This window comes from Elephantulus edwardii, unplaced genomic scaffold, assembly GCF_000299155.1.
Source record: "Elephantulus edwardii isolate Elephantulus edwardi_28Jun2011 unplaced genomic scaffold, EleEdw1.0 scaffold00324, whole genome shotgun sequence".
NCBI classification, from domain to species: Eukaryota; Metazoa; Chordata; class Mammalia; order Macroscelidea; family Macroscelididae; genus Elephantulus; species Elephantulus edwardii.
Window position 1 is genome coordinate 413,450 of NW_006400074.1, and position 15,267 is coordinate 428,716.

At 41.5% G+C, this 15,267-nt stretch overlaps 1 pseudogene; it reads left to right on the forward strand.

Moving 5' to 3' along the window:
- Positions 1-237: 237 nt before the first annotated feature.
- Positions 238-15,267, forward strand: part of LOC102862531 — a 30,077-nt pseudogene continuing 15,047 nt past the window's right edge.

Below are 15,267 nucleotides of genomic sequence, written 5' to 3' on the forward strand. Positions count from 1 at the left end.
GGACCACAGCCTGGACTTGTAACCCACCGTCTCTCTGCCTGCAGCGAATGTCTTTCTAGCCAGAGACCATTTTTGGTCAGAGACCATTTAGCCTGATTATGTTCTCACCCACCCACCATTCTTCCCCAGCTCCCTAGTCCACCATTTCCAAGCCTCAACCCCACCTCTAGGACCCCCACGCCTCTTTGGCGGTGAAGGAAGGTACCTAGGAGGCGAAGCTGGGAGAGTGGAGGGCGCATGCAGACCCCGGCTGTGCCCTCAGAAGCCAGGGTGCGCGTGCCCCCACGCCTTACTGCCAGTCTCGGCGCCCCCTCATTCTTCACTGTGGGGCCAGACCCCCGCGGCCTCATGAGTCCCTTGCACTTACCGCTCGGCAGCGCCCTGGGCGTGGCGGACTGGTCCAAGCGCCCTGACAGCGAGGAAGTGGAGTGAGCGCGCCCCGGGCGCAGGACCTGCAGGCGCCGCCCTCCCGCGGCTGTGGTCTCAGTCTTCCTGCTGTCACTCCACCTCACCAGCGCACTCGGGAACGGGCCTTTAGCTGTCCCTGCCACACCAGGCTGGCTTGCAGACTGACCATCACCACCAAGGCTCCACCCTATTCTCAGGGGGACACGCCCTCCTAGCCCCGCCCCCGCCCCAACCCCCACTCTCAAGGAGCCAGAGGCCTGGGGCGGGATGGGCTGGAGGGCCCAGGACTGAGGTGTCAGGATGGGAGTCAGTGGGAGGTGGTGGCCTGCCTCACATCTCTCTACCTTCCCCTGAGCACTGACGGCCTAGTGGTAAGGAGCTGTGCTCTCTGTCACAGGCTGGTGGCTTGAATTCATCACCTGCTCCGCGGGAGAAAGATGGCCAGTCTCCGGCTGTATGATTTATTACTTCTAAAATTCAGTCGATTTTGAGTCGATGATACATAACAACAACCTTCCCCTGGGGACTAGCTGCCCCACCGCCCCCAATATTCCTCCAACAGCCACGCATCTCAGAACTGGATCTCACCAAGAAACAGAATTGATGTAGGATGCCCTTGGAAGAGGAGAGACCTTGATCAACAGATGCCCCTTATGTAACACCCTTTATGTACCTACCAGCATTGTAGGAGGCTCTCCCATCTCCATGACCATCCTCCAAACTCCTTCCTGGGAACATTGAAAGCCCTGGGTCAAAGGGCATCCAGAACCAGCCAGCAGGTGGAGAGAGGGATCCCGACTTGTATATCCCCCACCCTACCCTGCCCTGAACTAGTGACACAGTGGTTAAACAATTGACCCCTAACTGACAGGTTGGCAATCCAAACTCATCAGGTGCTCTGAGGAGAAAGCTGTGACCATTTGGTTCTGTCAGTGTTAAAGCCTTGGGAATCCTACTGATACGGGGAGCCACTGATCTGATGGCAATGGTCTTGCTTTGCCCTGGCCTTTAACTAACTTCAAGGTGTGGGAACATTGCCCAACATAAGTGATCCTAATATTTTTATTTTTCTTTCTTATTCGTTGTTCACCAATGGTCCCTCCTTTCCCTACTTATTTTTCTTTATCTTTTCTCATCTGGTCTCCCTGCTCTATTTGCATGCTCATAATTTTGTCTCCTTTTAGCAGGTGGTGTAATCTATTTAAAAACAAAATCAGAGAACTTCACTGCCTGATTTAAAATTGCTTTCCATGGCTCTTGAGAGCTCTGATGACTTAGTGGTAAGGAAGTCCACTGCCATGCAAAGGTATGTGGTTCAAGTCCATCAGCTACTCCTCAGGAGAAAAATGGGCAACTTCCTCTCTGTGCAACTTACCTCTGAAAACCTGCTGGCGTTCCCATTGGATGTTGCTCAATAGGACAAAATGCAAATTGTGCATCACAACCATGTCCTTCTTCTTCTTCCTGCTTTCACTTCACAATATCCCCTCTCTTGTATTCACACTGTAGATCTGCACTGTTCACTAGCCACAGAGGTATGTAAACTTAAGTCAATCACACCTAAGCTAAATACTTACTTATTCTGTCATGTCGTCACATTTTACATGCTCAGCAGTCTTGTGTGCACAGTGGCTATTGCTGGGCAGCAGGGATACAGACATTTCTACAATTGCAGAAAGTTCTGTTCACAGTCTACACTTGGCATCCTGAATACATTTCAGTCTCGTTCAAATGACATCTTCTCTGCTGTCGTTGCCAAGCCTTTGTGCATTGTTTCCTCTGCTAGGAATGCTCCACTCACAACACACATATTTCCTCCACCTCTCAACTTAAACATCACTTCTAGGTGGCTTTTCCTAGATTTAGGTCATGGCATTTCCTAGGACACTGTACTCTTATTACAAGCCCTCATCCACGAGTGTTGTCCACTGGTATCCTGTCTGCCTCACCTTTAACAATAATATATACCTATTGAACTACTCATATGCAAGTTCACATTGAAGCTAAAGAAAATGAAAACAAATCCACAAACCCCAAATACGACCTTAAGTGTATCCCTCTTGAATTTAAAACTTATCTCAAGAACAGCTTTGAGGCATTGAACACTAATGAAGTCCAGATGAGCTGTGGGATGACATCAAGAATATTATACAAGAAGAAAGCAAAAGGTCAATACAAAGACAGAAGAGGAAGAAAAGACCAAGTGGATGTCAGAGGAGACTCTGAATATTGCATTAAATGCTGAGAAGCCAAAGCAAAAGGAAGAAATGAGGAAGTTAAAGAGTTGAACAGAATATTTCAAAGGACTTCTCAGGAAGGCAAAGCAAAGTATTATAATGAAATATACAAACAGCTGGAGTCAGAAAATCAAGAGAGAAGAATTCACTCACCATTTATCAAGCTGAGGAACTGAAGAACAAATTCAAGCTGTGAGTTGCAATACTTAAAGATACTATGAGCAATATATTGACTGATCCAGGAAGCACCAAAAGAAGATGGAAGGTATACACAGACTCACTGTACCAAAAGGAATTGGCTGACACAGAACCTTTTCAGGAAGTTGCATATGATCAAGAACAAGCAGTGATAAAGGAGGAAATTCAAGCTTCTTTGAAGGAATTGGTAAAGAATAAGGCCCAAGGAATTAATGGAATACCAATTAATATATTTCAACAAACAGATGCAGCTCTGGATGTGCTCACCAGGTGTGTCAAGAAATCTGGAGAACAACTACCTGGACTTATCCATATTTATTCTCATTCCCCCCAAAAGATGTTCCTACAGATATGGAAATTATCAAACAATGTCACATGCATCACATGCAAACAAAATCTTGCTGAAGATTATACAAAACTGACTAGAATAGTTGACAGAGAATTTCCAGAAATATAAGCTGAATTTAGAAGAGGCACTAGGGATATCATTGCTGATGTCAGATGATCCTAGCTGTAAATAAAGAGTACCAGAAGGGTATGTGTTTGTATTCTGTTGACTATGCAAAGGCATTTGTGTGGGGCTAAAGTTGAGAATAATGGAAATTCTAGAACACCTGACTGTGTTCATGCAAAACCTAGACCTAGACCAAGAAGCTGTTTTCCAAACAGAGAAAGGAAACACTGCATGGTTCAAAATCAAGAAAGGAATGAGTTAGGGACAGAATAGGCAGGGAAGACCCTCAATGAGGTGGATTGATTCAGTGACTGGGGTAATCGGGATGGGTGTGTCAGAGGCAGTGTGATTGGCACAGGATAGAGCAGGGTTTAGGGCTGCTGTGCATAGGGTCACTATGAGTCGCAAGCGACTCAACGGCACCTAACAACAACAACAACATAACATATGCTGAAAAGATCATTCAAGAAACTGGACTTTACAAGAAAAATGTAGCATCAAGAACTGTGGAGGACTTCAAGCATTTGCTGTAGTATGTCAAAGACTACAGCCTTCAATATGGATTATATCTCAACTTTAAGAAAACAAAAATTTTCACCACTGGGTCAATAGGCAGTATCTTTTTTTAAAATTTTTTTTTTGTGTGTGTGTGTGTATGTGTACCATCAAATTGGATCTGTCTGGTACAGGAGGAGATTGTACCTCCTTCTCTAGCAGAGCATTTGGCAGATCCAAACCACTCACCTCTGGGATTGCAGTGCAGCTTCTTGCGACTACTAGGTCATCAGAGCTCACCTAGGCAATAATTTGATAAATGAGGTTGTTAGTGATTTTTTTCTTGCTGTATCCACAATGAACACTCTTTTTTCCCTATTAACATTCTATTTTTAAAATTTTATTTTATTAATTTTAATGAATGTTTACAGAGATTTTGAATTTCCATTCATTAATTATTGCATTTTTCTTCCTGCCCACTCCTCTCCCTCAGTTCACTCTTCTCTTGGAAAAGTAAAAGAAAAATTCTTTCATTAGTATACAATCTCCCCGCGTCCCCGAGTACACTCCACTATGCAGCCTTCATTCTGGACTCTTGTCATGACCATAATACCCAATCATATATCACTTTTAAACTGTTCTCTCCCTCATCTGTTTCAATGCAGTATACATAATTTATCCACTTTTTCTCAGTGTTACCCCAACCCTGATGTCACTCCCGTTCTTCAACAGTGGCATTATGCAGTATTTGTCCTTCGTGACTGAGATTTTTCACTCAGCATCATGTCCTCCAGGGTCACCCATTTTGAATAATATTGTATAAGTTCTTTGTTTTTCAATGCTGCGTGGTATTCCATTGTGTGAATATACCACAGCTTCTCTATTCATTCGTTTGTTGATGGACACTTAGTTTGTTTCCAACTCTTTGCTATTGTGAACAAAACCACGTTAAACATGGGTGTGCATATATCTGCTCGGGTGGCGGTTGTGGTTTCTTTAGGGTATATTCCCAATAGTGGAATTGCTAGGTCAAATGGTATTTCCATTTGCAACTTTTTGAGAAAGTGCCATCCTGCCTTCCATAATGGTTGCACCATTTTACACTCCCACCAACAGTGAATAAGGGTTCCAATTTCTCCGTAACCTCACCAGCATTTGTTGTTTGCTACTCTGTTAAATTTTGCTATTCTTACTGGGGTGAGATGATATCTCATAGTTGTTTTAATGAACACTTTTGGTACCGGCAGTCAGGAAATCAAATGAGGAGTTGTATTGGGGAAATCTGCTGTCAAAAATCTCTCTAAAATTACAGAGAGCAAGAATGTCAGTGTAGAGATAAAAGACACCTGATTCAGGCCATAATCTTTGCAATTGCTGCATATCAGAGAGCTGGACAATGACAAAAAGAGAATTGATGTATTTGAGTTGTGGTGCTGGGAAAGCATACTGAACATACTATGGACTGTCAAGAGAACAAATAGGTCTGTCCTGGAGAGGGTGAAACAAAGTTGCTCTTTGAAGGCAAAGATTTTGAAATTTCATCTCACATATTTTGGGCATGTTGGCAAGAAGGGACCAGTCTTTAGAGGAGGACATCATGCTTGAAAGGTTAGAAGGTCAGCACGAAAGAGGTAGACCTTGAATGAGATGGGTTGACACAGTAACTGTTGCAACGGGATCAGATGTGTCAGAGATGGTGATATTGGCTCAGGAAAGGGCAAAGTTCAGAGCCATTGTTCATAGGGTCACTATGAGTTCTAGCCAACTCAACAGCACATAACAACAACAACACTGAACACCTATTATGTGTCAGGTACTCTCCTATGTGCTTCAAATAGAATACTTAATTTTCTCATGGCAACTTTATTTTATAGATGAAGAAACAGGTGGGGCAAAGTTAGACACCTTGTACAAGGCTGCTAAGCTGGAAAATGACAGTGTCAGGATTCACAATGCTCTCCTGGGGGGAGATCTTGCTTTTCTGATGTATCTCTAGCACATGCTGGAGAAGAGTATTGAATATACCATGGACTGCTAAGAGAACAAAGAGGTTTGTCCTAGAGAGGGTGAAACCAGGCTGCTCCTTGGAGGCAAGGATTCTGAAGCTTCATGTGACATACTTTGGACATGTTGCAAGGAGGGACTAGTCCTTGGAGAGGGGCGTCATGCTTCAGAGAGTGGAGGGACAGCGCACGAGAGGAAGACCCTCGATGAGATGGACTGATTCAGTGACTGGGGTAATGAGGGTAGGTGTGTCAGAGAAAATGAGATTGGCACAGGGTTTAGGGCTGTTATACATAGGGTTGCTATGAGTCACAGGTGACTCAATGGTACACAACAACAACTAGCACACAATAAATAGAGGCCTTAGCTCTTAATGGTAGTCATGAAGAAAGAAGGCTTTGAAAGACTCTGGTGCAAACCACACTGTGCTTGTAATGGAAGACTTGAAAAGGGCAACTTCTTCAAGTCCTTCAGAGGCACCACCATATTAGGTGGCTTAACAACTGGGAAGACAACTCTCATGCAAATGCACTTTATAGAAAGTCTTCTGATAACTAGCCATCAGAGAAATACACACCGAATCTGCTGTGAGACACAACTTCATAATCTATTGTTAGGTGCACTGAGTTGACTCTGACTCATATGAATCCTAGGAATGACAGATCTGAATCCAGCTAATCTGCATCATTCTCAAGCCCACTGCTTTGGTCACTGAGTCAATCCATCTTGTTGGTTTTCCTCTCTTTGGAGGAACCTCTGCCTTTCCCAGAATTATTCCTTCTGACAACGTTCCAAAGTATGTGAAACAAAGGTTCCTGTTAGCTGCCTTCAGTTTAGCCTCTGCTCCTGGACACTCCATGTGCAAGGCATTGGGAGCAACAAGAGCTGTAAGATTTTCAGGCTTTTCTTTCTAGACTGTCTTAGTCTGAAAGCTCAGTTTAAACCTTTTCAGTATCATTTTGTTGTTACTGTGTACGTCGAGTCATAATCAACACGTTGCTGATGCTCCAGCAGGTTTCCAGAGGCAGTAAAGCACATGGGAGTTGATTTTCTATCTTACACCTAAGGAACAAGTGGTGGATTTGAACCACATACCTTTGAGTTGGTAGCACAACTCCTTACTACTATTATCATCATAAAAAAGATACCCACAAATCTTGTTGAGAATGTGGTGACATTTGAATTTCGTATACTGCTGCAATGTTAAATGGTGTAGTCCCTGTGGAAGACAATTGGACAGTTCCTCGAAAAGTTAAACTCAAAGTTACCATATCCCTAGCAATTACGTACCTGAAGAGAAATAAAAACATATGTCCACACAAAATTTCATAGCAGTATTTTTCATAATATATAAAAATTAGAATAACACGAATGTTCATCAGTTGGATAAACATACGGGTGGTAAGGAACTGCACTGCCAATCCAAAGACCTGCAGTGTGAATCCATCCTTCACAAGAGGAGAATGGGTAATCTCCCCTCATGCAATTTACTGCCTCTAAAAACATACTGTAGGATCAGCTATGGTCTGATTCCAACTAGATAGTACTCAAGAATAATTCACACAACAAAATGTTATTCAATCATAACAAAGAATAAAATATCACAATATGTTATAACAGATTAATCTAGAAACAATATTCTGAGTGAAAAAGCCAGACAGAAATGGCCACATATTGTATAATCCAATGAAATGTCAAAAATAGAAAAATACATGAAGGAATCCATGGTAAATCTAAGGGGAAATGTGTGTACTTTTAGTGGGAAATGAACAACACCAAGACGAAAAACTTTCTCAATCCAAATCCCACTGGACTCATGTTTTATACATTTGAGCCAGTCCAGTCTTCATGCCAAGACAGTCTCCCCAGCAGTCCTGGTGCCTTGCATTTCATGTAGAATGTCATTGCTTCTTGTAAAAGTATGCTTATTTTCTTTTATTTGGACTAATTTTCAGAAACTTTTAATAAGAACAGAACACGTGAAATTGTAGCAGAGTATCTTTTGGAGGGCAGTTAAGGGTCAGGGGTGGGACAGTGACTTTTTCTACGGTTTTTGGTTTTGCTTTGTTTTTTAGACTTTTACCATTTACTTTTAAACCCAATTCAAAAGTGCAAGAGGTGTACAAAGCCCATGCTTTCTTATGAGTTGGCTTTCAGCCATCCCTGAATCAAGGTGACCCAGTTTAGTGGAATGAAAAGCTTCCCGGCTCTGCACTATTTTCCTGGTTGATAAATCTGAGTCCATTGTCACAGCCACTGTGTGTGCTGAGCATTTACAACCCAGGGGCTAATCTTCCAGTATTTTATCAAACAATCTGTATGAGGTCAAAGGGAGGGGAAAATACAGAGCCTGAGCCTGGAACTTTTGCTTCTCCTTACACCAAAACTTGAACCAGAGCAAGGGACCATGCAACCCTAAGCAGATGATGTCTGAGACTATTAGGAAGGAAGCTGAATTAAGCCAGTAAACAGGCTGGACAGGCTTCCAGGAGTAGGGAAAACTGAGGTCAGAGAGAAGAGGTTAACAGTGGAAATAAATAGATGCTTGCTGAGAGGGCCTTGGTCCTGAGAAAGGAGAGCTGCAGAGGCCAAGGGTACCTCCTGGAGCATCAGGGACCAATGTCTCACAAGTGTGGCCTGAGAGGTTTGGGGATTGTTTCCAGAGAGAAAATCCCTCAAGGTTTTTGTTCGCAAACATCTATCTTTCTCCGATGGAGCAACTGATGGATTCAAACTAAGTTCCTTTAGGTGGGCAGACCAACTCTTTAACACTACACCAATAGAGCTCTCTACTACACGAAATGCATGTTGTTGTTATTGTTAGTAACCCTATGAACAACAGATCAGAACCCTGTCCTGTCCTGTATCATTCTCATCATTTCTGACACACTTAAGCCCATGGCAGTAGTCTCTGTGTCAATTCATGTAGTTGACGGTTTTTCTCTCTTTTGCTGGCCTTCCACCTTTCCAATCATATCTTTTTCTAGAAACATGTCCAAAATATGTAAGACAAATTTTCACCATTCTTGCCTCCAAGAAGCACTGTTGCTGCACTTTCTCCAAGACCTATCTGTTTGTTCTTTTGGCAGTCCATGGCCCATTCAGCCCTCTTCTTTAACACCACAGCTCAAAGGTATCAATTCTTCTGTTATCCTTGTTCATTGTCCAGCTTTCAGATGCATAGCAAGTGATTGAGAAGACAATGGCTTGAAACAGGTGCACCTTTGTCTTCACACTGACATCATTTCTCCTCAATAATTTAAAACAGTCTCTGACAGCAGATTTTCTCAAAGCAATATGTCTCCAGATCTCCTTCCTTCTGGTACCAAATAGGTTGATTGTAGATTCAAGTAAGATGAAATCATTGACAGCTTCAATGTTTTCTCATCTATCATGATGATGCCTATCAGTCCAGTGATCAGGATTGTTATCTTTTTTATGAGATCTAATTCATATTGCAGGCAGTAGTCTTTGATTTTCAGCTGCAAATGCTTCAAGTCCTCTTTCAGCAAGCAATGTTGTGTTGTCTGCATAACACAGGTTGTTAATAAGTCTTCCTATGTTTCTGATGCCACTTTCTTCTTCACAGAGTCCAGTTTTTTGAATGATTTGCTCAGCATACAGATTGAATAGTATGGAAAAGGAAGTAACTCTGATGTATCCCTTTCTTGATTTTTAAAATCCTGGCTGAAGGTAGAGAATATCAGAAGATCATCTATTTGTGCTTTATTGACTATACAAAGGCATTTGATTATAGAGATCATAACAAATTATGGCTAATACTGAGACAAATGAAAATTCCAGAACACTTAATAATATGAAGCCTATACCTAGATTCTCACCACTGGGTCAACTGGCAGCACCATGATAGAGAAGAGATTGAGATTGTTAACAACTTTATCTTATTTGGTTCCACAATCAACGCTCTTGGCACCAACAGTCAGGAAATCAAAAGACAAATTGCATTGGGGAAGTCTGCTGTCAGGGACCTCTCTAGAGTACTGAAGAGCAATTATGTCAGTCTAGAGACTAAGGTGCATCTGATACAGGCCAAAGCCTTTGCAATTACTTGCTGTGCATCAGAGAGCTGAACAATAACTAAGGATTATAGAAGAATAATCAATGCCTTTGAGTTTTGGTGCTGGAGAAGAGTGTTGAACACACTGTGGACTGCTAGGAGAACAAACAGTTCCGTCCAGGAGAGGGTGAAACCAAGCTGCTCCAAAGATTTTGACGCTTCATATCACAAACTTTGGGTACATGGCCAGGAGGGATCAGATCTTGGACAGAGACATCATGCTTGGAAGGGTGGAGGGACAGTGCCAGAGAGAAAGACCCAAATGAGATGGACTGACTCTGTAACTGGAGAAATGGGACTAGGTCTGTTGGAGATTATGAGATTGCTCAGGATAGGGCAAGATTCAGAGCTAATGTGCATATAGACACTATGAGTCGCAAGCAACCCAGTGGCACATAACAACAACATAATTAGATTAAGAGGCTATTTTCTGACCTCAGGGAACACTGTAGGTTTTAAAATTTTAAAAGGTGCATGCCAGAGTTGTGTCCTTTATCCACATCTATTCAATCTGTATGCTGAGCAAATCATTCAAGAAGGAATGCATTGGCTGATGGAAAGCATAGCTTAAGGAGAAATCATCTGCCTGACATTTATCTAGTTCTGTAAGCATGGCTAGAAACAAAGACAAAGATCCGTCTTCCCCAGAGCTATTTACTAAGCCAAGGAACATGAAAAACGAGGCTAAGAAGAACATCACTATCTCAGCTTTTTGTTGTTAGGCGTGTCAGATCGACCCACCCTATGAACAATAGATCTGAATACCATCCTGAACTGTGTCATGCTCCATATCTCTGATACACTTGAGCCCACTGTTGCAGTCATCATGTCAATCCATCTTGATAAGGGTCTTCCTCCCTTTCACTGATCATCCACCCTTCCAAGTACGATATTCTTTTCCAAGGAACAGTGTCTCCTAGTAACATGTCCAAAGTGTGAGAGGTGGAACTTTGTCATCTTTGCTTCCAAGGAGCACAGGATTCACCTTTTCCAAGACATACTTGTTGATTCTTTTGCTGTCCATGGGATATTCAATACGCTTCTCCAACACCACAACTTAAAGGCATCAATTCTTCCTCTGTCATACCTATTCATCATCCAGCTCTCAGATGCATAGCAAGTAATTGTAAAGACTGTGGCCTGAACCAGACACACTTTAGACTTCACACTGACATAACTTCTCTTCATTGTTTTGGCGAGATCCGTGACAGAAGACTTGCCCAAAGCAATACATCTCCTGACTGCTGACACCAAGGGTGTTGATTGTGGATCCATCAAAACAAAATCATTAGCAGGTTCAACCCTTTCTCCAGTTTCCCACTGGCCCAATAATAAGGACCTTCATCTTCGTGATGTTAAGATGCAACCCATACTGCAAGCTGTATGTAGTCTTTTGATCTTTTGCAACAAGCACTTCAGGTCTCCTTTGTTTTCAGCGAGAAAGGTTGTGTCATCTGTGTTACACAGGTTGTTGCTGAGTCTTCTTCCAATCCTGATGCCACATTCTTCTTCATAGAGTCTGGCTTCAAAAATTACTTGTTCAGCATTACAGATTAAATAATTATGGAGAAAGGATACATCTCTGATTACACTCTTCTTGATTTTAAACCATAGTTTCCCTTGTTCCGTTTGAAAAGAGGCTTCTTGGTCTAGGTATAGATTTTGCATGTTGTTGTTGTTCTTTGTAATTAAGTCACCTGTGGTTCATAGCAATTCTATGTACAACTTATATTCCTGTTGGAAGCAGGAGTGGCATCCACTTCCTAAACAACATGCCTCTGGAAACTATGAACTTTGATAAATGACAATAGTTATAGAAAGGCCTCAGGCCTTTTGTTCATAAGGTTGCTATGAGTAGTGCTTGACTCGGTGGCAATCAACAACAACGATAGTTCTGAACTCTACCCTATCCTGAGCCAGTCACACTGTCTCTGACACACCTACTCCCATTATCTCAGTACTCTGTCAATCTATTTCATCTGGGGTTCTCCTCTCCTGCACTGTCCCTTCACCTTTCCAAGCATGTTGTCATTCTTCCAGGACTGGTCCCTCCTGGCCGCGTGCACAAATTATGTGAGACAGAGCTTAAATATCTTTTCCTCCAAGGAGAAACTTTGTTTCACTTCTTCCAGTATAGACCTATTCTCTTGGCAGCCCATGATATATTCAAGACTCTTCTCCAGCACCACAACTCAAGGGCATCTATTCTTCTGTCATACTTAGTCATTGTTCATCTCTCTGATGCATAGCAAGTAATTGTAAAGGTTGTGGCCTGTATCAGATGTACCTTAGTTTCTAGAATGACATTGTTGCTCTTTAGTGCTTTATAGAGGTTCTTGACAGATTTCCCTAATGCAAGCCATCTTTTGATTTCCTGACTGCTGGTACCACTTGGAGCCAAGCAAGCTGAAATTGTTAACAACCTCAATCTCTTTTCCATCTATCAAGGTGCTGCCAATTGGTCCAGTGGTAAGAATCTTTGTCTTCTTGATATTGAGTTCCAACCCATATTGAAGACTATAGTCCTTGATCTTCTGCAGCAAATGCTTCAGGTCCTTCTCATTTTCAGCAAGCAAGGTTGTGTTATCTGCATAACACAGTTTGTTGATGAGTTGTCCTCCAATCATCCTCATAAAATTCAGCATCCCAAATGACTTGTTCACATATACATTGAAAAGGTATGGAGACAGGATGCATCCCTGATGCACTCTAATTTCATCATTTTGAACTATGCTATGTTTCCTTTCTTTGTTCTGAGGACTCCTCCCTGGTCCAAGTATAAGTTTCTCATGAGCACAACAAGTGTTCTAGTATTCCCATTCTTCTTTGTGTGCTCTTTCCATCTTCTTTTAATGTTTACAGAATTATTCAATATTCTGCCCACAGTATCTGTGAGTATTGCAATTTGAGGCTTGAATTTGTTCTTCAGTTCTTTCCGCTTAAGAAATGCTGAGCGAGTTCGGCCTTTTTGATTCTCTGACTCCAGTTCTTTGTACATTTCATTATAGTATTTTGTTGTGCCCAGAAATCAGCTCATCTACCTACCTATGACCATTTGATCTTTGACAAGGAGATGAAATCAGTTAAGTGGGGAAATGACAGTCTTTTCAAGAAATGGTGTTGGCAAAATTGGAAAACCATCTGTAAAAAACTCAAGCAAAACCCACAACTATCACCATACTTAAAAACCAATCCAAATTGGAGCAAGGACCTAGGAGTAGAACCAAAATCTATAAACTCCATCAGAGAAAAACTTGGAAGAATTCTAGAAGCCCTAATCCACTGCATCAACAGTCTTTCAAGCAAATGAAAAACTCCAACTGGGAGAGAACAAAATAGGTGAATGAGACCATCTAAGAATCAAATCCCTATGCACATCCAAAAACTTCTCCAACAGGGTAAAAAGAAAACTCAGAGACTAGGAAAAAATATTTGACAATGAGATATGTGATAAGGGACTCATATTAAAAAATACATAGAATACTCCAATGCCTCAATCAAGAAAAGGTAAATAACCTACACAATGGGCATAGGCTATGAACAGACACATCACCAAAGAAGACATTCAGATGGCAAACAAACACATGAAGAAATGTTCAAAATTCCTAGCTATCAGAGATATTAAAATAAAAACATATGGACAAATACTTAGTAAAACCATTGTTGTAGAATGAGTATGAGGATCCAAGGGGGAGGGAAGGTAGAAGCAGAGGGGTGAGAATAGGCAGGGAGGTGGGAGGGGGTTGTTCATCACAGAGTCGCACACTTTCATGGATGAGGGTGGTGAAGAAAATGGGAAAGATCCATTGTGAAAAACAATGTATTCACACTTTTGTAAGTAAATCACTATAAAATAATTTAAAAAACAACAACCTCAAACAGCTATGAGATACCATCTCACCCCAGCAACTATAACAAAGTTCAATAGTCCAACAGACAACAAATACTAGTGAGGTTGTGGAGAGATTAGAACCCTGTTGACTGCTGTGGGAGTATAAAATGTTATAGTCACTACGGAAATTGGCCTGGTGCTTTCTCAAAAAGGTGGAAATAGAAATACCATTTGACCCAACAATTCCACTACTGGGAATATACCTCAATGAAACCAGAGCCACAACTCAAACAAATGTATGCACAACCATGTTTATTGCTGAATTAGTCACAATAGCAGAGAGATGGAAGTAACCCAAATGTCCAACAACAAATGAAAAACAGAAAAACTATGGTACATTCACACAATGGAATACTATGCAGCACTGAAAAACAATGAACTCATAAAAGATTACACAATATGGGGAAGCCTGAAGGATATTACTCTGAGTGAAATACTCAGTCACAAAAGGAATAATACTGCCTAAAACCAATGTTATAAAGCATGACTGACATGGGGGCTGTGAGGAGAATAGGAAGAGAGGGGGTAGATAACCAGCACTGAATTGGAGAAGATGAGGGAAAGACCTGTTTAAAAGGAATATATGATTAGATGGTATATGTATGACAATAGTCCAGAGTAAGAGGTGTATTGCAAAGTGGACTGGGGAAGGGAGGAGATTGTGTAACAATGAATGAATCTTTTTAAAAAAAATATGGAATGCTTCATGAATTTACATGTCATTCTTGTGCAGGGGCCATGCTAATTTTCTCTGTATTGTTCCAATTTTAGTATATGTGCTGCCAAAGCGAGCACTGAATGAATATTTTTTTAAAATGAAAGTGAGCTGGGGGTTGGGGAAAGGAAGGAGAGGAAAATGTACAAAAATAAATGGCTGAAAATCCACCTTTTCTGTAAACTTTCATTAAAATCACAGTCTAAAAAGTCCTAAAAAAAGTGTAACCTATTAAAAAAAACTACTTTATCTTCCCATGCTGCCTTTTGAAATCTTCTGTTCAGCTCCTTAACTTCTTGATTTTTCTCTTTTGCTTTAGCTTCTTGGTGCTTCAGTGCAAGAGTCTCTTCTGACATCTGCTTCAGTGTTTTTGCATGAGCACAATTTCTCAAAATCTGGAAATCCGAGTTTCCTTTTCTTCTCAGTGTTAATCCTAGTTTGTTGTGATCCTGACAGCCAAATGCCTTTGCTAGTCAATAAAACACAGATATACATTCTTCTGATATTCCCTGCTTTCAGTCAAGATCCATCTGACATCAGCAATGATATTATGACATACCCTTTTATAAATCTAGCTTGAACTTCAGGTAGTTCCCTTTCAATATACTGTTCCAGTTAGGTTTGGATGATCTTCAGTAGTATTTTGCTTGCATGTGATATTAATGATTGTTGTTGTTGTTGTTATGTGCTGTCGAGTCACTTGCGACTCATAGCGACTCTATGTACAACAGCCCTAAACTCCGCTCTGTCCTGTGCCAATCGCACTGTCTCTGACACTCCCATCCC